The sequence below is a fragment of the Giraffa tippelskirchi genome, chromosome 11 (genome assembly GCF_054371585.1).
Source record: "Giraffa tippelskirchi isolate mGirTip1 chromosome 11, T2T-mGirTip1v1.2.pri, whole genome shotgun sequence".
Lineage (NCBI taxonomy): Eukaryota > Metazoa > Chordata > Mammalia > Artiodactyla > Giraffidae > Giraffa > Giraffa tippelskirchi.
Window position 1 is genome coordinate 105,363,647 of NC_137285.1, and position 27,480 is coordinate 105,391,126.

Consider the following 27,480-nt stretch of genomic DNA (forward strand, 5'->3'; position numbering starts at 1 on the left):
TGCTTTGGAACAAGGGAAGTGACTCTTACGGTGCATTGTGGGAACTTCTCAAAACCCCCTCTTCCGGCACCCACCCAGCCCAGCCCCAGACCCAAGTCTGTCTGAGTCCCAGGCTCAGGGGGTCACTAAGAGATGAACACAGTCAACCTGCCCTGTCTGAAGCTGTCTCCTGTGTCTTAATCATGTTTTTGGAGGTCTGTATTCCTAGTGGAGGGTTTCCCAAGTGGCACTAGTGGTAAAGAACCCGCCTGCCAATGTAGGTAGACCCAAGAGACACAGATTTGATCCCTCGGTGGGAAAGATCCCCTGGAGGAGGGCACGGCAACTCATTCTAGTATTCTAGCCTGGAGAATCCCATAAACAGAGGAGCCTGGAGGGCTGCAGTCCAGGGGGTCACACAGAGTCGGACACAAATGAAGTGACTTAGCATGCATGCACGCCTTCCTAATGGAATGGGAGCTCCTTGAGGGCAGAGATAAACTTGAGAAGCTCTCATCTCAGGTGTCCAGCACAAGACCTGCCAGGGATTTGGTGGAAGGACAGCCAGGAGGATGGGCAGGGAGGGTAAGGTGGGAGCCAGGAGCTGCATCAGGTGGAACAGGGTCCCTGCTGGTTCCGGGAGGGACCTGAAGCCAGGCTCCCACTGCAGCCACCACATGGCCTGTCTGAGGCCTCACGTTCTTCCTGTACAGGTCACACCCAGCCGGATGCCTTGCTCGGCCCTGCACTCCCTGCCCCACATGCCCCTTGACCCTGGCCTGGCCTCCCGCTCACATATTCACCCTGGGACCACCAGGACTTGAACTGCTGAGTTGCCGAGGCTGCCTTTGGTCCCAGCAGTGTGGTCAAGGAAATCAATACCATTAATGGAGAAAATCTGGACTGTGATGTGGAGATCTGGGAGGGACTTGGTGGCCCTGTGACTGCTTGCCCACCTGCTGGGGGTGGACAAGGCAGGACACAGCAAGGACTGAGCTTTGCAGGGGAGCTGAGAGGACAGTCAGGCCCCAGGGGCCTCACAGGGCAGGACTGGGTTAAGGTCCAGAATGAGGGTGACACCCTAAGAAAGCACAGAATTGCTAGAAGGGAGAACCCCAGGCAGAGCAGCACAGCGAAGGTGTGCTGGGGAGGGGAGGGGGCAGAAGAGAGGAAGATGGAAGGGACCGGTGGGCAGCAAGAATTAGAGGAGGACGCTAGCATGCAAAAGCCCAGGGGACAGGATGGGTAAGATGCCCGAGAGAGACATCCGTGGGCCAGATGGCCTGGCTTCAGCAGACTCCAAGCTGATGAACAATGACGCCAGTGAGAAGTCTAGAGGAGTGGTTCCCAGCAAGGGCACCTTGGGATCTGGGGGAGCAGAGCTGGGAGAAGGGAGCCATGTAGAGTGACCCACTGTATAGTCCTGTCTTGCTCACCCCGCCAGTGCCCACTCTCCCACTCCGTGCTCAGCTGATGCATCCAGTCACATCCAAGTCTCTCACTCACAGGCAGGACTCAGTCAACAGTTGCGATGGCACCGACTGGCTGGTTTTGCCAGGCACCGTGTTCCTGCCTCCCTGTTCCCTCCACCCTAGTGCTCATTCATCAAGCCTCCCTGTCCCCACTTTTCACTTGGTGGCTGCCTATCTGCTGAGCCAACCTCCTCCCACTGGGCCCTCTGACTGCAAACCATTGGGGTTCCAGGGTCTCCCACTGCTCCAGGCTCCTAGAAGGCCAAGGCCGGCACAGCACAGGATGCTCAGTGCCCAGCACTCCCCGTAGGCTCAGGGCACAGCTGGTTCCCAGGTTAGACCCAGAGCCCTCAAGGGGAGTAAGCCGGTGATGGCTGCAGGAAGGCCTGGCCTGCACCCTGAGCTGCTCTAGACCTGATTTCAGACAAGTCCCAGCTCCTCACAGGTCCTGGAACTCCCCACTTACAAGGTGCAGGGTGGTAACACTTGCCCTGCTACCTCATAGGGCTCAGCAGAACCCTCAAGTGAGAAAACAGAAGTGAAAATATCGTCTAAGGTGCTAGATAGATGCAGTTATTAAAGTCATGTGCACACACTTGGCCTGACCCCTTCCTCCACACAGTAGCTTCTTCCTAGGAGCCAGGATGACCCTCGGCACTCTGAGAGAGGCATCCTTATCCCTGAGGGCATTCATGGTCAGGGTAAGGAGCAGGGCAGGGTCAATGTGGAGTCATGGGAGGAAATACCAAAGACATACAGAAATGCACCAAAGAGCTCTGCAGGGCTTCCCTGGTGGTCCAGTGGTTAAGAAAGTAAAAGTTGTTCAGTCGAGTCCAGCTCTTTGCGACCCCATGGACTGTAAAGAGCCACCTTGCAATGTGGGGGACACCAGTTCAATCCCTGGTCTGGGAAGATCCTACATGCCTTGGAAAAATTAAGCCCGCACGCCACAACTACTGAGCTCGTGCGCTAGATCCTATGAGTTGCAACTACTGAGCCTACGTGCTGTAGCTACTGAAGCCCACATGCCTAGATCCTGTGCTTCCCAACGAGAGAGAAGCCACCACAATGAGAAGCCTGAGCACCGCAATAGAGTAGCCTCCACTCGCCGCAACTGCAAAGACCCACCACAGCCAAAAAATAAAAAGTAAAATCTTAGAAAAAAGAGCTCTGTGGCTCCCTGAGATCCTGGGAGGGTGGTTAGTTTCATGGTCCCAACTAACACCCTGGACCTTCGTAGGAGATCAGTGACCCAGCCAGGGGGCGCTGAAGGTAAGCTCAGACTCCTTGGCCACATTGGTAGGGGGTAGGGAGGTTGCAGTCAAAGGACAGGGTCCCTCCATCCCTTGTGGGGCCTTCAGATGGTAGGGATGGACTTCCTGATGATCTGTGGGTGCCCTGCACGCCGACCTGTAGCACCGGGCCGGAGCCCCATCTGGGCTTTGCCAGCCGCCGGCTCTCACACCTGGGAGCGGCAAGGTGGGAGCTAAGTGTTCTGGGCGCCCTGACAAGAGCCCGGCAGAACAAGTCTGGGTGTGCAAATGATCTCCATCCTTCACTGCACTCTCCCCTTTACAGCCGCCCCTGGGGCCCTTGCTCATCCGCGGGAACCACTGCGCCCACAGGGAGGAGGGGAAGGACAGGTGTTCTGAGGCCTGGAGCCAGCGAGCTGTTCTCAGAGGGGGCAGGGCAGGGGTATGACGTAGAAAAGGGTGTCGGACGAGGGGGTTCATGCCAACGGAACTTACCAGAGGCAAGCCTGGGCAGGGTTATTTGCTCAACCGCCTTGAAAAGCAGTCCCCGCCTCCTTCCTAGCTCTGCCCCAGGAAAGAGCTCGCTTGGGGTTCCCAGCCAAACCCCACACCCCTTGTAGGGACCTGGGGCCCAGGACCAAACAATGGCCCGCCCCACACTGCACGTGCGGTCAGCTGTCCCCGCAATGGCCTCCATCTGGCCGAGGGCCCTCTTCGGCTTCATCTCTGGGCTCTGGGGCCCTCAGGCAGCACCACAGCCAGCAAATGTGCTTTTCCAGTCAGCCATGAGAAGGCAGAAAGGTTTCGAAAGACACTGACCTCCCAGGGTTTAACCACAGAATCAAGATGGGCCTGTTGCAAAAGCGAGGTTGTCGACCCTGGAATCACAGCCACATCAAAGCTTTCCAGTCCTTCATTGCACATCCCTCACTTGATAGACCAGAGGGGCAGAGATGCCCAGGAGCACACCGCTCATGGAAACAGGGCCCATCCCACCAGGAGCCCAGCCGGTCTTCAGCTCCTTCCAGCCTGAGGCCCCTCTTCCTGCCTGTCCCCCAGTGTCCTTGCCAAGTGCAGGGGCTGAGCAATCAGGGGCTAAGACAGACTCCACCCAATGCGTCCCAGGAGACATGCCTCTCAGAGAGTAACTGAGAGGACCCTTAGGGACTGGTGACAGTGACAAAACTGGAAAGAGGCCAGCTGGAGTCACCACAGCCCCAAGCAGAGCTGTCCAAGCCACTCTCCCATGAGTGGTGATGTCCCGGATGTGGGCACTGGGCCGCAAGTCGGGAAACCTAACCTGCTGCTTGAAGCTGCGTGACCTTGTAGCTGAAAGTTGTAGAATCTCTCCAAGCTCCATGCTCATCTGGAAAATGGGCATATACCTACCTCTGATTCGCTGAAAGAGTGCCCACAGAAGGGTGTGCAGCAAGATGTGTACCTCACAGCAGATGCCCAAGCACTGATCACCTTTCCTCTTTGCTCCTCCCTTTCCCTCTCTGCACTTCAGTCTCCAGAACTGTAAAAGGCAGAAGTAAATTAAAATGGTTTCTATTACATCTTACGACCACCTTTTCCAACCCCCAGGTCATTTTTTGAAATTTCTAGTGACTCGATGGAGCCAGCACACACACTCTGCATGACGGCCCTTTGCCACACACACACACAAAGGACACACCGGGCACGCTGACTCTGTCACAAAATAGGATTTCAATCCCAGGTTACATATGCTCTGTGAATATGGTATTCATAGATTTTTCAGAAACAGTTCTGATTTATGACTGTTTGTCATCTGAACAGTGACATTTTTAGAATGAAAGTGTTGCTAGGACAACAGGTATAAACCAGGAATGCCCAGGAATCCTATGAATACCCACTGGGGCCATGATCTCTTAAGATAAAGAAGACTCCTGCCAGCATCCCCTGCTGGGGATGCTCACTGCTCTATGGGTCTCTGCTCTAGGACATCTCCTGAGCCCCCAGGCAGGCTCACTGCTCCTTCTCTGAACATCTCAGTCCTTTGTGTTTTCTTCTCTCTTCACAATTAACTCTGCTGTCATCACCTACTTGCCTCTCTGCCTCATATTCACCATGAGCCACTTAGGCATGGAAATCCCCAGGCCGAACTCTGCCTGGCAGATAGTAGATGCTCAAGACTTCCCTGATGGCTCATTGGTAAAGAATCCACCACCTGCAATGCAGGAGATGCAGGAGTCATGGGTTACATCCCTGGGTTGGGAAGATCCCCTGGAGGAGGAAAAGGCAACCCACTCCAGTATTCTTGCCTGGAACATCCCATGGACAGAGGAGCCTGGTGGGCTACAGTCCATGGGGTCACAAAGAGCCAGACACGACTGAGCATACAGGCACTAGAAATGTGTATAACAAGAAAGAACAATGACTTCCCAGCTAAGAGCGGGAATGTAGGCAGAGAGCAGGGGGTTAACACAGCTCCTGGTAGAAGCTGGAAGAGTCGGCTTAGCCATCAAGAAGAGGGCTGTTGTTTCCTACCAGGCAAGCCAGAGCAGGCTTCTGCGCTCTCCCCCTCCAACCCCCCACATGCACAGCTCTGCAAATGGCACCTGGTGGTTGGCCAGGGAGCTGACATCCTCATGCCCGCAGGTGACAGGCCAAGAGGACAACCAGTGCTTTGTTGAAAGGTTTTCAGAGTCGGAGTCTCTGCCCTCAGAAGAGGAAAGGCAATACAGAGCCCTCTCCAGGCAGGGCCCAGCCTGGCCCCGGCATCCAGAGTGGGTCCCCTGAGCTCTCAAGCTGGTTGCCTGGGTGCCGTCACTTGTCACTTGACAGGGGAGAAGGACGTTTCTCTCCTTTCCAGCTCAGACAAGCTTTCAGAGACGCTATCTGACTGGGATATAAATCCATTGAGAAAGCCCTGGAGGGAGCCCCTCGCAAAGCCCTAAATTGGACACTAAAAACAGATAAAAGCCGATGGTTTAAAGGCTTTATGTGAGCTCCATTTGGGGGAAGGAATGAAAGCAGGGATTTAGTTTGTCCTCACCCACCAACACCAACTTTAGGAGGCTGAGAACCGAGATTTTAAATCTTTTGTGTTCCTGTTGCATGGATTCGAGTGGACGATGAGCCAGAGTGGAGTCCCTGAGCGAAGACAGCTGCTCCCCTGGCCTTTCCACCACTACTACCTAGGCCAAACGCAGGGCTCAGCACTCCAACGCTGGAATGGATGAGGCCCAGCCCTGGCACAGCCCAACAGCTGCCCCAGTGATTACCCAGGCCAAGGTTGGTGGCATTTCTTTAGAGCCATCTGGCCAGGTCTGCATGCACTGCTCCTGCAGCCCAAGGCCCAGTTTCCCCAGACCAGGTGGGAGACAGGGCAAGTAAACCAAGAAGAGGTCGTGCCTACCTGGACACTACCTCTTCACATACCTATGTCTTCCTTGGCTGCGACCTTGCAGAGCAAACATGGTACCTAGGAAGATGGAAAGGTCAAAATGGACATTCGGGGAGGACTTTGACCCAACACCAAGGATACCATGGAACCCAGAGTGACCAGGCGCATACAGCCCTCCTGCAGCCCCCCTTTAAGGTGATCAATGAAAATGCAGCTATTCCAATCAAAAGTCTGGGCCATCATTTTCTCAAAATATTGCCATGAGGGGAGTAAGGGCAGTACTAATCTTATTCTAATTCAGTGGTTCTCAGTCTACACATTAGAATTACCCAAGAAGCATTTTAAAATCGCAATGTCCAGACCACATCCAAGACCAATGAAATCAGAGGTTTCGAGGCAAACCCCTGTTCTAATTGGCCAGGCCTAAACAACAAACATGTGGAGACTGAGGGTTCAAGGGCACTTGTATTTCTCAAGACTCTTCCACTGCTGCCTTCACCACTACCCTTCAATTTAGACCTGAAATGGGGTGGGGGTGGGGAGCTGGAGGGATGGCCAGCAATGAAGATCAAGTCAAGAATATCACTGTTTCCTTCCGGTAGGTGTGATAAGCCCAACCTTGGAATGGTCTGAGTTAGGATTCTCAGGTTATAGAAATAGCCTGCTGGCATCTGGGATCATGTCAGATACGGGAGGGGTATAGGAAGTCACATAGTTGACTACCTCCAATTTTACATGTGAAGACACAGAGGAGACTGGGGTGTAATCTAACTAGGGTCGTTGAACAATTGTCTGAGTCCTTGGCCCTGTGCTGTATACAGTAATGCCTCTCTTGGGTTTCTGGTTCTATGGGACTTTCAGCTCTGCCACTGAAAGTAGTGGTCTAAGACAGCAAAATCTTTCGGCTTCTGGCAACCTCTTCCTGAATACATTCACCAGGACAAAGAAGAGAGGAGTTGTGGTAGCACCCAGGTGAACAGATCTGTTCTTGAATCTTGGCCCTGCCATATAGATTCTCTGTGACCTTGAAGACCCTCTCAAACTCGACCCTCTCAGACTCTCTGAGCTTCCACTCATCTTTAAGATGGGGAAACTAGGGACTTCCCCGGTGGTCCAGTGGTTAAGAATCTGCCTGCCAATGTAGGGGATGTAGATTTGATCCCTGGTCCTGGAGGACCCAGGATGCCACAAGGTAGCTAAGCCTTGCACCACAACACTGAGCCCACGTGCCCTAGAGCCTATGATTCCCAAAGCCACCGCCATGAGAAGACTGTATGCCACAACTAAAGAGTAGCCCCCGCTTGCCGCACCTAGAGAAAGCCTGTGTAGAAATGAAGACCCAGCATAGCTAAATAAATAAATAGATCTTTAAAAAAGCAGTCTACCCATGACTGTTTGCATTAGATAAAAAAGATGGAGAAACTAGTAATGGTCAAAGGAGGCTGCTAGGTATTACATGAGCTAATGTGTCTAAGGTATCTGAGCCCATACTAAGAGTTTAGCAAAAGGTGCTTTCCACACCTCCCTTTCCTCCTCCTAGTCTTTTCCTAGAATTGAAATGGTGCCTCCAGCAGGCAGGATCACTGCTCTTCGTCTCTGGAAGCCATGCAGACTTGGGCCAGTGTAGAATGTGTGCCCCCAAGCATCTATAGGATGGGAGCTGAAGGACCTTGCTCTGTCCCCAAGAGAAGCCCCTGGGTTATAGTAGAAGGGATGGGGCAAGCTCCTTCAGGTTTCATAGGGACGTTCTTACAAGGTCAAGCCTCTGAGCAGAAGGGGCATGTTCTCAGCTGGTCCCTCTAGTCCCAAGTTGGCGTCCTTTATGGCCTGAAATTAAGTGAGATAATTAACTAGTCAACAAGTACCAAGTGAGTACTTACTTTGGGCCAGGGATAAAAGAGTGACAAGACAGACACTGGACACGTGATGTCAGCTCTGGGAGTTCATACTCCAGGAAGGGAGCATGGTGGGGGGGCTCTGACCCTGAGACTCCTCACTAGCAAGACAGGGCCAGCGCCAACTCCCTGCTCTCTTCCCAACTTCATAGTTGCTGCTGAGCCTCGTGCTTTAATGTCAACCTGAGCCGAGCATGATTAGGTAGGTAAGGCCGGATGGAAGTACAAAAAAAAAAAAAACCCAAAGCTTACAAAGCCAAAGGAAATGGTTCAGGAATTATATTAGCATTGATAATCGAGGGCTGACAGCCTATAGATTTAAACATTTGCAGGCCTAGTTTTTACCCAAGGCTGGGAACGAGAGCATGGGCCTCATCACCTGCCACTACGGGAGGATGTGGTGGTACGTTTTTCCCTTTTTAACAGTCCAGGAGAAGAGGCTGTGCTTCCCAGGTGGTGTGGGCAGAGGCTGCAGTCTCCCTCCAGGTAGCCCGGTTTGTTTTTGAATTGTAGATTGCCCAGTTTGATTGGAAAGTCAGAAGTCTAGCCAGACCCCCTGCAGACCTATTTATGTAGAACCCATCTCCTCTCTGAGACTGCATAAACATCTGAGACTACCCAGGCTGTTGTCAGAGCAGATGCCAATGTCAAGCTCAGGCGGAACATTTGGGGATCACTGGAACCCTGAACAGACCCCCACCCCCGCCCAGCGTGCTCTCAGAATTTCCTTTTCCTGCCTCCTGTCTGCATCCTGCTACATGAAACTTTTAGCATCTGCCTCCTCCTCAGCTCCTAGGTTGTCCCTTCTTCCTCCTCCACCACTTCCGTTTCATCTCTAAATGATCTAATATTAATGTTCTCGTCATTACAGTGTTCAGAGGAAAAGAACGGGTTTTGTCCACAGAGAGAGGGAGTTGGGAAATTAATATAATATTTGTTCAGGATTGATTTCAAGCTGTAATCCCTGTTGCCAGAGAGACCCATCTGTTTAAAACTATCAGACACTAATTACCCAGAGCTCAAACACAATAGCAGGATTGAGGAGCCATGTCCTGATACTCCCACACACGCTTGCGATTTAGCATTGTTATTTATTAAGGGAAAAAAAAAATCTCTCCATGTAGATGGATCTCCCATCCACTTGACTGGCAGAGACTCCCAAAGGACTGAGCACAGCGGGAAAGAAGCCTGTGGAATTTCTTGATCAAAGACTGCCAGGAATTGTATTCATCTGGATGTACAGGCCAAATTCATCCCCAATTCTTTTCCACTCCCCTCCCCAGTCGGATTCCCCACCAAACCAACTCTTTGGTGATAGTTAATAAAGATACCATCATCCTCTGGGTAACAGGGGTTGAACCCACCGATTCATCTTTGAACCTTCTCTTTCTTTCATCCTCTTGAGTAATCAAGTGCCAAGACCGTCAAAGTCTGTTTCTACCACTCCTCTCACATCTGGCCCGAGTCCTTTATTTTCAAGGCTAACACCCGAGTATTTGGACAACAGTCTAAGCAGTAGGTGTCCAGCTCTGGTTTCTCTCTCCTTCTAACCAATGTTATGGTCCGTTGTTACCACGATTCCTCCCACCAAATAGGTGAGGGCAGGGAGGTTAAGTGAAGAGGAAGGGGAGGAGGGGAGAGAAGACGAAAACTGGCCGCAGGACAGCTAACTAAGTCATTCACCTGTTCAGAAACCCTCCATGGTCCCTGTAGGCCACCAAATAATTGGATATTTAACACTCTCTAAGCACTGGCCTCAAGGCATTTCCAGCCTTCCTTCTCCCTACTATTTTCACTCTGTAAATGTATAATCCAGAGAAAGTGGACTATTCTAGTCTCCACATTCATTGTAGACCTTGTTGCATCTTCTCCTTTGTCAAATCCATTCTCCATGAAAGGCCTGACCCAGCTCCCTTTGCCCCTTCCTTCTTTTGGCCCTTCTTTATTCCCCAACCAGATCCCTTCCCCTTCTGTGATCCACTATAGTGTTTTGTTTAGATCATGCTTTAAGGTATATAGAATTTGCCTCATGTATGTTTTGGGGTCCCTGTGATGCTACGATCCTAGTAGACTGAACCCTCCTTGAGTTGGCAAACGATATTTATGAAACTCCTGTCTGGACCAGACAGTGAGCAAGGCACTGGGAAATAGTAGTAAATGAAACAGACATAATTCTTTCATGAGCAGTACAGTCTGATGACAGACAGTAAATTAACCATGAATGTAGCATTTGTGAGCACACAGACTTCTACCAAGAAGGAGTTCCGAGTGCTCATAGAGATACATCACTAGACTGGGGTTACGGGAAGGTCTCTATAATAAAGCCATGGTTTAAGGCAAGTATTATCTAGGCAAAGAAGGGAGAATGACATTTATGTTCTACGTTTATCTGAAAGAAACAACATGTATTAAGGTCCTTCAGAGTCACACAAAGTTTCTAGAAAGGTCTCATTGGAAACAGTGTAGAGGGTGGATACCATAGGAGGCTTACAAAAGCAGGACTAGGTGGGACTGTGGGCACGACAGTAAGACTGGAAACTGGAGACCCAGTTAGGAATCTGTCGTAACTGTTCACATGTAAGGTAATAATGATCTGAACTCTGTTAGTGAGGAGGAGTTGAATTTAAGAGATATTAAAGTAGAAAAAGAATCACTAGAGTTTAATTTCCAGTGGGCTGTTGGTGGAAGAAAAGGATAAAGCCCAGAAAGGCTCTTGGGTTTCTGGGTTCTGGGTGGAGGGTAGTGTCCTTAAGCAGGAGAGGGTATGTCAGGAGCAACAGCACATTGGAGGTAAGTCAGGAGTCCTCCTGCGATTTACTGAGTCAGAGGTACAGGAGATGTTATAAGGAAACTTCCAGCCTCTCACTGGACCTACCATGATGATATTTGTAATAGCTTTATTGAGGTTTAATTGACATACAATAAACTACTTATATTTCAAATATACAGTTAGATGAGTTTTTTTTTCTTTTTTAATATTTTGTAATTTAAAAAAAATTAATGAAGTATTAATTGGGCTGCAAGGAGATCAAACCAGCCAATCCTGAAGGGAATCCACGCTGAACACTCATTGGAAGGACTGATGCTGAAGCTGAAGCTCCAATACTTTGGCCACCTGATGCGAAGAGCCAATTCATTGGAAAAGACCCTGACGCTGAGAAAGGCTGAAGGCAAAAGGAGAAGGGGTGGCAGAGGATGAGATGGTTAGATAGCATCACTGACTCAGTGGACATGAATTAAAGCAAACTCTGGAAGATAGTGAAGTACAGGGAAGCCTGGCGTGCTGCAGTCCATGAGATTGCACAGAGTCAAACGTGACTTAGTGACTGAACAGCAGAAAAAGTTCATTTACAATGTTGAGTTAGTTAGCAAAGTGAATCAGTTATATATATAGCCAGTCTTTTTTTTTCAGATTCTTTTCCCCAGTTTGATGAGTTTTGACAGGGATCTACACCTCAGAATCCATCACCACAGTCAAAACAGTGAACATACCCACCACCGAGAAGTATCCTCCTGCCCTTCATAACCTTTCCCTGCCACCCTCCCCACCTCTCCTCTCAAGCCACCTTGCCACTATAGGTTAGTTGGTCTTCTCTAGAGGTTTAGTTAAATGAAAGCACACAGTGTATACTCTTTTTTGTGTGATTTCTTTCATTCAGCATCATTATTTTAAGACTCTCCATGTTATTGCTTGTTTCACTAATTTGTTCCTTTTTATCATTGAGTGATATTCCATTGATTGGATGTTCTACAGTTTGTTTATCTATTCACTTATTGATGGACATTTGGGTTGTTTCCAGTTTGGGACTATTACAAAGCAAGTTGTTACAAACATTTGTATACAAAGCTTTCATCTGGTGAAAAATTACTTATTTCCTTTTTTCTTGAATAAATACCTAGAATGGAATGATTGGGTCATATGTATGGCTATAATACTGCAGTAAAATTCTGCACAAACCCTCTGAATTAATGCAGACACCACAGATTAAGGGGCTAGTCCCCAAGAAGACTGCTCTCACTTCAGATGCCAGCCACAAGTTTGGGGTTCCTCAGGCAACCTATTTTTTTGGAAAAATTGGCAGCAAATTCAGAAGTTTCTACAACTTCTTTAGGTTTTATAGTTCAATGCAGCTTCCCTGACTGCTCAGCAGTAAAGAATCTGCCTGCCAGTGCAGGAGATGTGGGCTTGATCCCTGGATCAGGAAGATCCCCTGGAGAAGGAAATGGTAACCCACTCCAGTATTCTTGCCTGGGAAATCCCATGGACAGAGGAGCCTGGTGAGCTATAATCCATGGGGTCGCAAAGGGTTGGACACGACTTAGCAAGTAAACATAGCAACCCACAGAACTCTGGAATGTACCGTACTTTCAATGTGTTTACGATAAAAGATACAAATCAGGGCCAGCCAAATGAAAAGACTCACAGTCAAGGTCTGGGGGAGCCCAAATGCAGAGCCTCCATACCCTCTTTTCCTGAAATCAGAATGTGTGGTTCTCCTGGAACGTCAGTGTGTTCACCAGCTGGGAGGTTCCACTGAGCTTTGGTGCTCAGAGTTTTTATTGGGGTTTCATTATGTAGACGTGATTGATTGCATCACTGGCCATGTGACTGAACTCTAAATCCCCTCCCTTCTCTAAAGGAGGTCAGGCCAACATCACTTAACTCAAAGCCCAACTCTATAATCACAAAGTTTGTTTCTCTGGAAGGACCAACCTCCATCCAGAATCACATCCTTAGTACAAACTCAGGTGTGGTCCCCAGGGGCCCATTGTGAATAACAAAGACACTACTTCCAAGGGTTTAGAAGCTCCCTCCTGAGAACCAAGAACAAAGATTAATCAAATTCTTTGTTATACAACAATGGTGTTTTATAGTCAATAAATCTTTGTTAAATATATTAATGACTAAATTCATAAACGAAAACACCAATAAATGAATGACCAGGAATAAATCTTTTCAGCTACATACAAATGAAAACCATCTCAAACTAATTAAGCAAAATGTTGGCTTGTAAAGTGGAAAATAACTAAGAGAGTTCAAAGAATGAAGAGCTTCAGGGATCCAACAATCAGAAGCCAGAGCCGAGAATCAGTGCCATCAGACACCAGCCTCTCACCATCCACATCTCATCTGTTTGTCTGTGTCATCTGCAAAATAGCTTTTATACTTGTGACAGAGAAGATAGTTTTCAAATGACCTGATTCATAGCTTTTTTCCCCCCTCTTAGCACAAATATATAAATTTCAGGAAAGAACTCTAATTGGCTCTATTTGGATCATGTGATCAATTCTTGGGCCAATCATTGTCCCAAGGGAAGAGATGACTGTCCAGGCCTGGATCACATGCTTAGCCCAATGGCCTGTTGTGATTGACAGGCCAGTTAGAACCATGGGGGCCCCAAAGGAAGAGAGGATGCAAAGATAAACATTATGTATCTACTAAATTTTATATCTATATAATAATTTATATTGCTTTGGCCACAGTGTGCAGCATACTGGATCTTGGTTCCCCTATTATGGGATGGGCCAAGGCTGCCCCATAGGCCTCTGGACTGGAATCCATCTTGGGAAAATTTGCACACACATGTTTGGGAGGGTCCCAGGGTAGGTCAAGTGTGGAAAAAGAAACCAGATAATTGGCTAAAGGTAAACAAAGACCCAGAAGAACTGCCCTACCTAAATGATTAAACCTCTGCTTTACTGTGCTCCTCCTCATCAGGGGGACACCCACCTCATTTCTCCCCAGGTGTGCATCTGTCTTCTATCCTAACTGACAAATCATTTCTCTATGTGCTCTCCCACTTGTCGCTGTGCTACGTCTCTAATAATAAACTTTGTACCTGTATTTACAGTTCCTGTCTCCATGAAAAATGCATTTTTCAATGGGGGCAAAGATCCAGGAAAAAATAGCTTCTAGCCTCTAGCCCTTGCTGGTCTGGTGGTTAGGATTTCTGGTTCTCAACCAAGTTGGCTTCCCTGGTAGCTAAGGTAAAGTGTCTGGTAAAGCATCTGCCTGCAATGCGGGAGACCCAGGTTCAATCCCTGGGTTGGGAAGATCCCCTGGAGAAGGAAATGGCAGCCTACTCCAGTACTCTGGCCAGGAAAATTCCATGGACAGAGGAACCTGGTAGGCTACAGTCCATGGGATCACAGAGTCAGACATGACTGCTAGTCTGGTGGTTAGGATTTCTGATTCTCATCCAAGTTACCCAGGTTCAATTCCTGGGCAGGGAATGAAGATCTCGCTTCATGTCACTGTTCACTGCTGCCTCTCCGAAAGCACCCTGACCAGGAATCAAACCCATGCCCCCTGCATTGGGAGTGCAGAGTTTCAACCACTGGACCACCAGGGAAGTCCTTGTCTATAAAATGTTTTCAAGTTTAGAACATATATTATCTCAGGTAGTCTTCACAGTGACTCTGTGACCTAGGGCTTCACAGACTTGGCGTTTTAATTGTATGTCCAGAAAAATATGTACCTAGCTTGTATTTCAGAGTCTAGACAAAAACTTTTCATATTCTTTAATCAACTATTTAATCACATATTAATTGAGCCCCTATAAGACATCAGGAGACACAGCAGTAACCAAGACAATGCTGTACTTGTGGCACTTACATTCCAAGGGGAAATGGATAATAAATAAGCGGAAATGTAGCTGGCAGTACTATGAAGAAAATAAAACAGGCCAGTAGGAAGAGGCGCTTTGTGTACAGTGACCAGGGAGGCCTCTCTGGGGAGAGGTCGCGGGCACTGAGCTGAAGGGACTCCACGGGCCACTCCCCTCCCAGCTGCAGTCTGAGCACATTAACTCCTTGGTTGTTGCATGTTAGTCGCTCAGTCGTGTCTGACTCCTTGCGACCCCATGGACTGTAGCCTGCCAGGCTCCTATGACCGTGGAATTCTCCAGGCAAGAATACTGGAGTGGGTAGCCATCCCCTTCTCCAGGGGATCTTCCTTTGCTCCCCAGGAATGATGCCCACAGCCACCAACCCACCAGAACACCTTCCGCTGAGAGCTCCCTCTGACTCCTTGATGATGAGCCTGCCAAGTCTGAAATGTGGAGGAAACCAGAACAAAGTCAAAAACGTTTAAACTTCAGCTTGAATTATTTAAATGTAACTAAGGGCACTCTTTCAGAGTCTTCTGGAAAGGAAATCATGGATCTCTTTGGCAGTAGGATCTATTTTCACCTGGCTAGGGTGGTCCCCCAAGGACTTCGTGTGGTCTTTTCAGGGGCAGAAGCATTGAACTAACCAAGGTCTGTTCCAGCACTAAGCTTTGAAGCTGTGATGAAAACCAAGCTCATTTCTGGCCCTTGATCCAAAGAGAATGCAAAGAGAGCAGCGTCTCTGTTCCTTTGGGAAGCCGGCCCCGTCTTCCTGGTAGTCAGGAAGCCATGTAATATGTCCACGTCAGAACCAATGACTCTTCTGGGAGACCATCAGATTAAGACCTTTCAATTGGAATGCCTAGTGCTATTGATTAAAGAGCAGACACCAAAATCAGAACTCCCCTGGATAGATTTATGCTCTCGTTACGTCTAAATTTTGACTAGTGTGCACTTGGCACCCTTAGGAACTCAGAACTCAGACAATAAGCAGAGCCCTCTACACTTTTCCTGGAAGATGCTTGCATTAGCCTCAGTGAGGGGTAGAAGGCTGGACCTGATTTCAGGCCCCTGCACCCTCTGTGTGGCCTGGTGTCCCTCATCTTTATGAATAGCAGCTGATGCCACTTGTAAGTTGTCCCAGAGCACAGAGCTGAGCACACCCAAGATACTGCAAGAAGGAAAGTGAAGTCGCTCAGTGGTGTGACCCTTTGCGACCCCATGGACTGTAGCCTACCAGGCTCCTCTGTCCATAGGATTTTCCAGGCAAGAGTACTGGAGTGGGTTGCCATTGTCTTCACCAGGGGATCTTCCCAACCCAGGGATCGAACCCGGGTCTCCCGCATTGCAAGCAGATGCTTTACCTTCTGAGCCACCAGGGAAGGCCCTGTATAGATACTGTACTAGATTAAAAGAATCAACAATACAGTTCATAATTTCTAAGTTTGAGGCAAACACCAGGGAAAGCAATTGAAAGTGCCTTGCTGGTCTGAACATTGTAACATCAAGTCTTCCCTCCACCTTCTCATCTGTCCATAGAGCTCCTATGTTTCCTTCAAAGGTATGGTTCAAAAGTCATCTCTTGCATGATGCCTTCCGTGAGGCCCCAGGCACAGCTGCCGTGTTCCCACTCTGTACATGTAAAGTACCCACCACCTGGCACTATAACATGTACATGGGTACATATGGCTTCCCCAAGCCTGTTGGTGACTTGGGAAGGAGAATCATGTTTTCTTAGCTCATTTTCCTCATGCTCTGCCCAGTGACTCGCTGGGGCTAGAGAGTCAGAAAGTATTTGTTAGATGAATAATTCAGTGAATGGACAGATGGGCTACTTATGCAGACCAGGGCCTTTCCACACTTCAAAATCCCTTTGACCATGGATTACAGGTTGGAGAACATCAATCAAAATCTCGGCATAGTGAAACTGGTATGATGATCTCAACACCCAATAAACAGTTGATCCACAGAGTTGTGCTTTCTTTGAGGAGCCATCTCAATTCCATCACCACTGGGAATTGTGATGAAAAAGAGATGCTGATAGGAAAATAGCCATTTGTGGAGCCTGAGCCAAAGATGGAAATAAGATGGAGAGAGATGAATTAAAGCCATGAAGGAGACAGGGACACTCTGATCCCAACACCTTGTCCACCTGACCAACCTTGGAGATCAGGAGCGTGAGAGAGAACAAAGCCAGATTGGCTTTAATAAAGGCAAAAATCTAGTGGAGGACTTCCTCCAGGTGGTCCAGTGGTTAAGAATTGCCTTCAGTGCAGGGAGCATGGGTCCAATCCCTGGTCAGGGAACTAAGATCCCACATGCTGCAGGGCAACTAAGTCCACATGTCACAACTAGAGGGAAACCCATGAGCTTCAAAGAAATATCCCATGTGCCACCACTAAGACTTGACACAGCCAAAGAAATAAAATTTTTTGAAAGAATAATTGCTAACCATAAATAAAATGACAGTGGTTAGGATTTAGGTTAGGGCAATCCATTCCCACCCCTGGAAAAGGAAATGGCAACCCTCTCCAGTATCCTTGCTGGGAGAATCTCATGGACAGAGGAGCCTGGTGGGCTACAGTCCAAGCGGTTGGAAAGAGTTGGACACAACTGAAGTGGCTTAGCATACATGCACGCGATCCGTTGCCACAGGAAGACCCCATGAGTGGGAGAGCATGGGAGATAGATAATAGAATTTCATTTCTGCAGTTCTTAAAAGAAGCTTCCTCTTCTCCCACACCACCATCCCTCCTCAAACTTGGCACAGCAACTGTGGGACAGTCCTGCCTGGAAGTCCAGGGAAAGAGACTGGGATCTCCACCAGCCAGAGGATTATGGGAATATTATAGGTTCCTACTGCCAGGGTTCCGGGCAGACCACCAGGGATGGAGTGGAGGCTTCGCCAAGCCCCTATTCCAGGCACAGCAGTGTCAGTAATTAAAGTTCACTCCACCCTGACACCAGCAGAAGGGAGTATAACTGGAGAGGCCCAGGTCTCACGTGGAGGGAGGTAAAGCAGGGGCTGTGGGCTGCAATTCTGCCCACCCCCTGGTTGGTGTGAGGCAAAGCCAGGTGCAGGAAACAGCTGAATTAAACAGTGTCATGAGGGTGGGAGGAGGGAGGTGCAGTTGTGATAGGAAGGAAATTCTCATTCCAACAAAGGAAAATCAAAGCCCCAAATGATTCCGCAGGGAGGAAAAGTGAGGGGGAGGGAAATGAAATGGAAAACACCAACAAACTGGGAATCAGGCACTGAGGCGGTGGAAGGGATTGGATGCTCCCAAGCAGGGAGACAGCTGCTCAAAGGGCTAGTCTTTCTGGTTGAGATCCAGCAGATCTGAACCACATTTCCTTGGAAAGAAGGGGGACCCCCCTGTACTGTTTTTGCTCCAGCAAAGAGGTGGCCAAGGGTAGGCCTCTCCTGTCCTGGAATTTTGACCTAGTCACCAACTCCAAAGACTGGTTTACTCTCTTGTAAACAATGATTTTCTGATAAGGTGAAGGGCCTCCTGGGTACCCTTAAAAACATTTCTTATCTTAACTTCAGTGAAAGTGCAGGAAGTCAGATTGATCTGTACACAAGTACAAAGACAGCGTGCAAGGGTCAGCTCTGCTAACTTTCACATCTAAAGGATGTCCACTGTCCTCTGAGAATCTCCTGAAGTGTTAGTTGCTCAATCATGTTCAACTCTTTGCCACCCCATGGACTGTATGTAGCCTGCCAGGCTCTTCTGTCCATGGCATTTTCCAGGCAAGAATACTGGAGTGGGTTGCCATTCCTTTCTCCAGGGGATCTTCCAACCCAGGAATGAAAACCTAGTCTCCTACTTTGCAGGTGGATTCTTTCCCATCTGAGCCACCCGGAAGCCCCTGGGCCTTTAGCAATTTGAAAATTACTCTCTAAGCCCGGATTCTGGGCAGAATGAGTGTTTTGCCAGAGAATTGACTGGCTCCCCCTGGTCAAGACAGACAATGTTTGCAGGGCTCAATTACTCTGGGAGTAATAGTTATGATGCCGCTTTGATAAACCAACATACTAGGCTCAAAGTTGGCCATGTTGCTCCCTAAATTCCCTGAAAGAAAAAAATCTGAATCAGAATGGCCTTCAGACATTCATTTCCAATCGAAGGAACATAAAACAATGCACAAGAGGAGCAGTTTAAGGAAGTGGGACTGTTCTCCCCGAGGAGAGAAGCCTCAGGTTTGCATGAGGTTTCCACCGTGAGGGAGCCAAGAGATTAGATTCCATCTCTGTGCTCCGTGGGGGTGGCAATCAACTCAATATGGACAAGCTTCAGCTCAGTGGAAGAAGAGCCATAGAACCATTCAGGTGGCCCTGAGCCTTGAGACATACTGAGTTCCCTATTGCTAGAAGGATACAAGTGGGGTGATGACCAACTTGCAAAGGAGATTTAAGAATGGACTGCGGGGAAAAGGAGGCAGGGAAGGGGAGGAGAGGAGAGGGAACCAGCTGACTTTTAAAGTCTTTCCAGTCCCAGAGCATCTGATCATTACCATGGACAAGACAATGGCTTCAAACAGCAAGGGACATCAAAGGCCTCTGGGAACAGTTCTCCTAATCATGACATCATAAAGTCTGCAGTGAATTCCAGAGGTCATTTTCTTCCCTGTCCTTAGGTGGCCCTGTCCGGGAGAAAGTTTATCACCCACACAGGAATTTTCACTGGAGCTTGCTGGAATTTCTACAGGGCTGCACCTGGAGGTGGAGGATGGCTCTGTGGTGACAGGTGGAGCGGAGAGGAGCTCTCCTGGCTGGACCTCAAGCTGGGGAAACCTTACCGAGGATCCCACCCTCCACCCATCTTGTATCAATAACTGTGTACCAATGTAAGCTCCTGTGCAGGAGGGAGAGATGGGAGGGAGCTTTGCTTAGGTGGAGGCGGCGAGACAAGCTGAGTTCGTCCCATTGTTGAGCTGCCTCGCCAGCTGCTGACAAGGAAGGGGGTTTTACAGACAGACTGAACTTCTGGCGGGATGAAAGTCGCTCAGAGACAAACACACACTCACAGAGTTTCCTGCGCTTATGCGCTGTTCGGAAGCTCCTGTCATATGCACCTCGAGCAAAGAGAAAGGAAGTGACGGCTGCCGATGGAAGCTGGGCATGTTTTCCCAACACTGGTACTGCTCTCTGTAATTCTCCTCCTTCATCGCGGAAGCTTCCTTTCAAAATAGTTGGGGAGTGGCGTGATTCATGACTGCTGCGCCTTCACTCCGGAGGAGTGAGCCGCTAGTGGCCTTGTTGGTGAGTGGCGGGTGAGATCCTCCTCCCTGCGGGGATATTCCCACACTCCTCTGCAGCTGCCTTGTGCTGGCTGATGGGGGCCAGACCTCAGCGATGCCAACCCTCTGAGCTCTAGAAGCATCTGGTGAGCTTTATACTTTCCGTACAGGTGGCCGGTGTCCTGTGGGCACAGCTTTAGGCCTGGGCCAAACTGTCCTCCTGGTGGTAGAACAAGATTAACTGGGCTGGGATCCTACTGCAGGAGAATCAGTGATGCTGGTTAACTCCTGCTGGCTAATCCTTCCAACTCTACTCCTCGGCCCCCCTCCCCTGCCCCTCCAGTCTGGGTCAGATGCCGCCTTTGGGTCCTTGTCTCCCCGGGGTTTATCTCCATCTCTGATTATCACAGTGCACATTGCATGTTTACTTCTTCACATCACCCGTGAGATTCCGCAGACTTTGAGGGTGCCTCTCCAGAATTTGTTGAACTGTGCCTGGGATGACAAATTGCTCAAGAGCAGGGCAGGGGCTGGGACTAGGGTGAGGAGGTGATGCCCCCAGGGTGCAAAATCGAAGGAGGTGCCCGCTCTGGGGCCCATTCATTCATCTGAGAATGAATGCCTCCAGAGGATGCCTCAAGCCACCTGGCTGGGCTCACTCTGTTCCTGGCCCTGAGGCAAGGGAAAAGGAAAGCATGTTAATTGTCGAGAACCAACCGTATAGAGGCAGTGCATTATTTCCTCTATTCCTCAGAGCAACCCTATAAAAGAGGTACTGACACCCTCCTTTGAAACAGGAAGACACTGAGCTTTGTGCCTTGCGGAAGGTTCCAGAACTAATATTATCAAGGCAGAACTCACAGTGCAGGTCCTCCTAACGCTGAAGTTCTAGCTCTTTGCTCTTCGCAGTCCCAGCTCTGAGGGGAGCTCGCTGTAGAGGCCCCGCTCGCCCTGAGAGGGGAGTGGCTCACCACTCTAAAGAGGGTAGGTGTTGCTCCGCCAGTGCCCCCGAATCCTGACTCCCTAGGTCTGCCTGGGGCCTGAGGAGCTCTCTGCTCCCCACTCTCCCCAGGTGACTCTGAGGCACCTCCGGGGGGTGAGGCCCCCTGCTCCTCCTGATGCCCCCTTCTCAGCACCTGGCAGCAACTCACTGCTTTGGGGTCAGGAAGTCCTCCCTGAGGTCAGCCCTGACCTTCAGGCCCTGTAACCCAAACCCCTCCCCTCGCACCCAGGCCTCGGCGGAGACCATCTGCACGACCTTCCTGTCTGGAGCTGTACAGGCTTCCAAGTTGCGCTGCTCAGGTGGGACCCCAGGGTTGCTGTTCAGTTGCTCAGTTGTGTCTGACTCTTTGCAACCCATGAATTACAGCACACCAGGCTTCCCTGTCCTTTGCTATTTCCCAGGGTTTGCGCACACTCATGTCCATTGAGTCAGTGATGCCATCCAACCATCTTGTCCTCTGTCGTCCCCTTCTCCCCCTGCTGACCCCAGGGAGAGCGGCTGTTTTGCCTGTTGCCACAGGCTACAGGGGCAGCCCTGGGAGCAGCCTGGTGCTACCAGGACTCTGCACCAACTTAGAGGCTGCCAAGCAGCAGGCGGGATGGAGGCCTCTGTCAGCAGCTCTCCTCTTGGGCCTGGATGGCCCTCCATCCCCGGCCCTACCCCTCCAGCTCCTGCCATTCCTTCTGCACTCCCTTTCCACACAGCATCACCACCCGGAAGAAGGACCAGTCAGAGGAAACCACCAATGGGGAGCAGGGACCCCGGCCTGCCTCAGTGGGCCTCATGCATTCCCACCAGCAGAGCCCCAGCGGCGGCCGAGCCCATGGTTGGCAGAGCATCCAGCCACGTTCCAAGTTTCCAGAGTGGAAAGGAAAGGATCCAGCACTCACTCAGGGTAGATTCCAGGGTGCTGAGATCAGCAGGTGGCCCAGCTTGGAGCCAACCTGTCTACCCTGATGGAGAAATCAGAGGCTCACCCAGGAAAAAGGGCTCAAGAGAGGATTTTCTGACTCCTCCCAGCTGCCACCACCCTCATTACCTCCCACCCAACCTTACTCCTCATGTTCAGGTCCTTAACTGACTGCTCTGCCCTCCAGGGATGCCTCTAGCTCAAACTATAGGCCTTCACTATTAACCTTCCCAAGCATAGCTCGGGCCAGGGACATTCCCTGCCCATACCTCTGCCCCTGTGGAACTGAGGACATCCCCCTTGGTCTGGCATTCCAGGACATCCATGACCACACACTCCCCAAGTGGGAGGGCAGAGACCCTTCCATCCCCACTGTTGCACCTCCCCTACGCCCACCTGACTCCAACCATTCCCACAGCTCTCCCAACACACAGGAAGTTGTTCATCAATCTTAGCTGATGAATTCTGATGTGGAGCAGTCCTTGGGTTTAAGACACTGCAGAAGGTTCTTTCTTCAGCTGACCTTTGTAGACAGGAAGTTTTGCCTTCTGTCTAGCCTAATTCCACCCTACTTGTGGTTCATTTTCATTCCTCAGTGTAGATAGAAAGCAGTGGATTATCTTCCCTAAATAATAACTCTTCTTAGGTTTTAAGACTATTATTAAGTCACCTTTGAGCCACCTTTCTTCTTCAGCCTAAATAATCCCACCTCTTTTCATGTTCCTTCAAAATGTTACTCCCTGCCCTGTAATTACCTTGGCAATGCTTCTGAATTCTCTCTAACTTCTCCACGTCAAGAATGAAGAAGGCACTCAAGAGCAGACAACAGGAACCAAATTGAGGACCTACTGTGTGCCAGGGACTAACTCACCACCCCCACCACAAGTTGACATGCACACTAAATTTGATCTTCCTAGCAACCCATGAGGTAGCTGTTCTTCGCCCCCGTTTTACAGATGAGGAAACAGAAGCTCATATGGTTGACAGGATTTCTCAATCTAGGCGCTATCAACATTTGGGGCCAGATAACTCTTTGTTGTGGTGACTGTCCTGTGTACCTAGAGGATGTTTGGCAGAATCTCTGACTTCTACCCTCTCATCAACCTGTAGCAAACCCACTCTCCCAACTGTGACAACCAAAAATGTCTCCTGACAAATGTCACCACTGGGTTGGGGGACTTCCCAGAGACACTCAACCACTAAATAACAGAGACTAAACTCAGATCTGTCAGCTTCAAAACACATTCTTTCTATTGCCCCCATGCAACTTCCTAAAACAGAGTCCTATGGGAAAATAATGAGAGATACCATATATTTTTTCTGTTTTTATCATTCCCTGTCCCAACATCTGGGGCTTCCCAGGTGGTGCTAGTGGTAAAGAATCTGCCTGCCAATGCGGGAGACATAAGAGACACAGGTTCAACCCTTGGGTCAGAAAGATCCCCTGGAAGAGGGCATGGCAACCCTCTCCAGTATTCTTGCCTGGAGAAGGCAAGAAGTGTACAGAAGTGCCTGGCAGGCTACGGTCCACAGGGTCATAACAAGTCAGACACGATGACTTAGCGCACACACACACACATCCCAACATTAACTCCTTTACCTGTGTCACTGGGATCAACTAATAGATTGCCCTGCTCCAAATCTCACCCCACACTCTCTAAGTTTACCCATTCTCAATTTGAAAGCATTGATTTGGGCCCACTGTGACCACAGAACTTTTTCTAAAATGTTTAATTTCTTAGCATCACTCAAGTCAGGCTTACTTCAGGCACCTGGGAGCAAAGAAAAATAGAAAACACATTCTTCTCCTCTAAGAACAGAAGGTCTAACCTGGGAGCTGGATAGACACGTGAGCAGTCCCGGCACTTACTTAGAAATGCTCAGTCCACTCTTGCACCACCCCTGGGTGGACTGTTGGAAAGTAGGAACACCGAGTCCACTCAGCAATGGCTTAGATTAAAGATGCCAAGCAGTCAGTTTAAGGAGTCATCTGAGACCAGCCTTTGGCACAGTGAAGTCACTATCATAAACTGGAGCAGACAAATACTGTGGGCTGCAAATTGTGAAGGGGACGTGAGTGACGAAGGGGGGCAGGATAATGGGACCAGGCGCCTGTGGGCTGCATTTGCTATTTCTGTGCCGCCTCCCAGCCTGGGGTTTGCGTTCTCCTCTGTTCCCTACTCTCGGTTTTACCGCCTCTGTTCCAGGTGTCCAGGTGGGAAAAAAATTTCTGGTTTGTACGTGGTGAAGCTTTTCACTTATTCTCCTGGGCTTTCATGAGAAGGCATGCCAGGCTTTATTATAGCTATTTCCTTTCTCTCCATCTATCAAAATCAGATGCATTCTTCAAGATCCATTTAAATGCTGCTTCCAGCCTCTCTCCTCTAACCGTCACCGCCCACTCTCTGTTCTGGCCAAATCAGTCTGCCGGTCTTACCCAAACAGACCTTGCAGCTTCCTCCGAACGTTCCTTTTTCTCATCCACTCTTTTAACCTACATCTTTTGAGAATCTACTCTGTGCCAGGCACTCTTATGGGCACCAAGGACACAGCAGCATACAAAACAAACAAAAATCTCTGCCTTATTGTACCAAGTTAAATAAGTTGGAGAAAGACAAACACTGTATGATGTCACTTATATGTGGAATCTAAAAAATACAACAAACTAGTGAATGTAACAACAACAAAGAAGCAGACTCACAGATAATGGACAAACTAGTGGTTGCCAGTGGGGTGGAGGGGGAACATAAGGGTGGAAGAATGGGAGGTACAAACTATCGGGTGTAAGATAGACTCAAGGATGTATTGTACAACATGGGGAATATAGCTGATATTTTGTAATAGCTGTAAATAAAAAGTAACCTTTAAAATTGCATTAAATTTTTTAAAATTAAAAAAAAATATTCCACTCTCATTTTTTTGAGGGAGAAGCTGACATTTTGGTATCATTATTTCTACCAGAAGGCTTTGACCTCACCCACTCCAACTTAAACTTTAAAAACCCAGCCCTACCTTCAGCTGTAGGTCCTCCTCCATGAAGCCCTCCCTTTTTCCCCCAAGCAGCATCCCTCCTCATCTTGGACTTCAATTGCCTTTACTCCATGAGCCGTGTTTGGCACATCACTCATCGCCTTTTATTATCCGCGTGTGTCTGTCCTACCTCCCAACTCTAATGGGAGCTCCCCAGAGGGCAGGAAGTATGTTTGTTTTACCTCTGTAGCCCTGCAGCATTCAGCAGAGTGTCTGGCACAAAGAAAGAAAAACAGCATTTAAAAAAATAATAATAGTAAGGACCTACCGTTGATCTGAGTACTTAATAAGCAAGAGCTCATCTGATCCAGATGACGAGCCTATAGGGTTGGTAGGGGCTCGCTCAGAGTGAAACACGGGTGGCAATGGCAGCGGCTGCAGAGCTGACAATGTTGTGAGCCCGGAAGATGAGCTGGCGGATGCAGGTGTGGGCTTGGAGCAGGACCTGAACTGGAGTCCTGGCTCCAGCACTTATCAGCTGGATGTCCTTCAGCGGGTGATTTCTCTTCCCTTGGCCTCTGTTTCCCTTCCAATGCTTGGGGATAATTACAGCACCCACGTCACAGAAGGGCATGACAATGACATGAACTCATGCAGGTATTACATCTCCAGCACAGTGACTGATAAGGCTTCCCAGGTGGCTCAGCAGTAAAGAATCCACCTGTCAAGCAGGAGACACCGGTTCGATCCTTGGGTTGGGAAGAACCCCTGGAGAAGGAAATGGCAACTCATTCCAGTATTCTTGCCTGGGAAATCCCATAGAAAAGGAGCCTGGAGGTCTACAGTCCCTGGGGTTGTAAAAGAGTTGGACACAACTTAGCGATTAACAAAAACAACAGTGCTTCATACACTAGAAGCATTCAACACATGGTGCCTGCTGCTATCATTATTTTGTTTCCCCCTTCCAAGAATGACCCACACCTGCTTCCTGTCCCATCCTACCCCAGTCCCCCAGACCCCAGCCACCCACTGCACACACACCTTCTTCCACATCTTCAGTGGAGCAGAGGAAAATTTGAGCACAATATACTGAGAAGACACTCTTTTTTGCTACTTTATTCCTCCTCTTCCAACAAATGAGCCCTGAAACAAATAGATCCTAGACATCATGACTCATTTATAATAACCCAGCCCTTGGGACCAGGGAGGGGGTGGAAGCTCTGCCTGGGTGCTGACGGAGCGATAGAGACTCAAAAGTACAAGAAATCAGGGGACAGTCCAGAAGCCAGCCACAAGCAAGATGCTATCATTCTTCCTGGGCTACTTCAGAAATCAACTGAGCTCTTTCATTAGCAATCTGACACTGCTGTAAAACACACACACACCAGCAGGCTCAGAATGTGGGCTTAAAACGACCTCCTTAGGGAAGCAGCTCTATTTACATCGCCTGCTAACACGAAGGGCTTGTTTGTCCCCTGCTTCTTTAATTGTTAGACCCCCAGCACATGACCTTTGGTCAGTCCACATTTTGCAGGTATCAGAAGTGCCAAATCCTCCATATTTCTCATTCTAGACAGTGTCTGGGATCTATGGTGGCCTCCTTCTTCCCTGGCTTTCATCTACCTCTCTCTCTATTTCTGCCTGCAGCAGTGAAGCATCAATTATACACTCCAATTATGTGATGATACATATTTTCACTAATTAATAATAATTCTTGCTACTCATTCTGCCAACTCCTATTGGAGGATCCCGGAGGGCATTTGAGAGGATAAGTCACAGCTTTGACACCAGGAGAAAAGGAGTAAGGCCTGTAGAATGCCTGGGATGAAAGAGAAACTGAGGTACCACAAGGTCACTCTTCTGAGTCAGAGAGAGGGGACCACTGAATCTGAGACGTGGTTTTGTCTTGGTGGATTGTTCACCCAAATGTATGGGCCTGTGGGACAGTGCTGCTTCCTGGAGAGTGGGCAGGAAGAAGAAAGGAGTTTAGCCCAGGAGTAGTACTGAATACTTTGTAGGTGTTAAACTGGCTGTCATTAAGGTTAAAAGTTCCTCTTATTTATAGAAATCAAAATTTTCTGTTTACATGTCTTACTGTGTCCTCACCTCTTGAAACATAATATGCTGCCTGGAGAAGTTACGTGGTGATCTGGACGAGAGCATCGCTCTCTTTCTCAGTCATGTATCAGAACAGATGGCCCTGGGAGGTCACCTGATCCAACTTACTTATTTTGCAGAGGCAGAAGCTTGAAGCCCAGAGCCAGTACAAACAGCAAAATAGCTCAGCACCAGTCCACTGGCAAATTTAATTATTGAAACCATACAATGAGGTAAATTTTACTATCCCCATGTTACAGAGGAAATGGGGTCTTAGAGAGACTTGCCCGAGGTCACACTGCTTGTAAGTGACAGAGCTGTGACTTAACGCAGGTCCCAGTACATTCCAAAACCACTGACTTTCACTGTGTCATGTTGACAACACAGCCAATTAGTGGCAGAAGACATGAGCACTTTGATGCCGATGACAAACCCATGAGCTCTTGGAACAGAAGATAAGCCAAACTGACAAAGAACAAGACATTCCTTCCTTAAGCTGAGCCTTTCTGGAGCCAAATCTCATTTTGATTGGTGCAGACAGCAGACCTAGTCACCAAAAAAAAAAAAAAATCAATCAAAGCTGTTTTCACACTGAACAGACTGGTCAGTGGATGGGCCTGATGAGTTGAGGTCCAACAGTGCATCCGGGCTGAGTTAAAGCTTTGAGTGATGGCAGGAT

General features: G+C 49.0%; 1 long non-coding RNA gene across 1 annotated transcript in view; it reads right to left on the bottom strand.

Annotated features, from left to right (window-relative positions):
- Nucleotides 1-18,679: 18,679 nt before the first annotated feature.
- Nucleotides 18,680-27,480, bottom strand: part of LOC145525451 (uncharacterized) — a 45,545-nt gene continuing 36,744 nt past the window's right edge. The window contains exons 3-4 of the long non-coding RNA XR_014068214.1: nucleotides 25,033-25,472; nucleotides 18,680-20,041 (exon numbers count right to left, since the gene is read on the bottom strand). This is a non-coding gene — a long non-coding RNA (uncharacterized LOC145525451). The remainder of the gene's footprint in view (nucleotides 20,042-25,032; nucleotides 25,473-27,480) is intronic.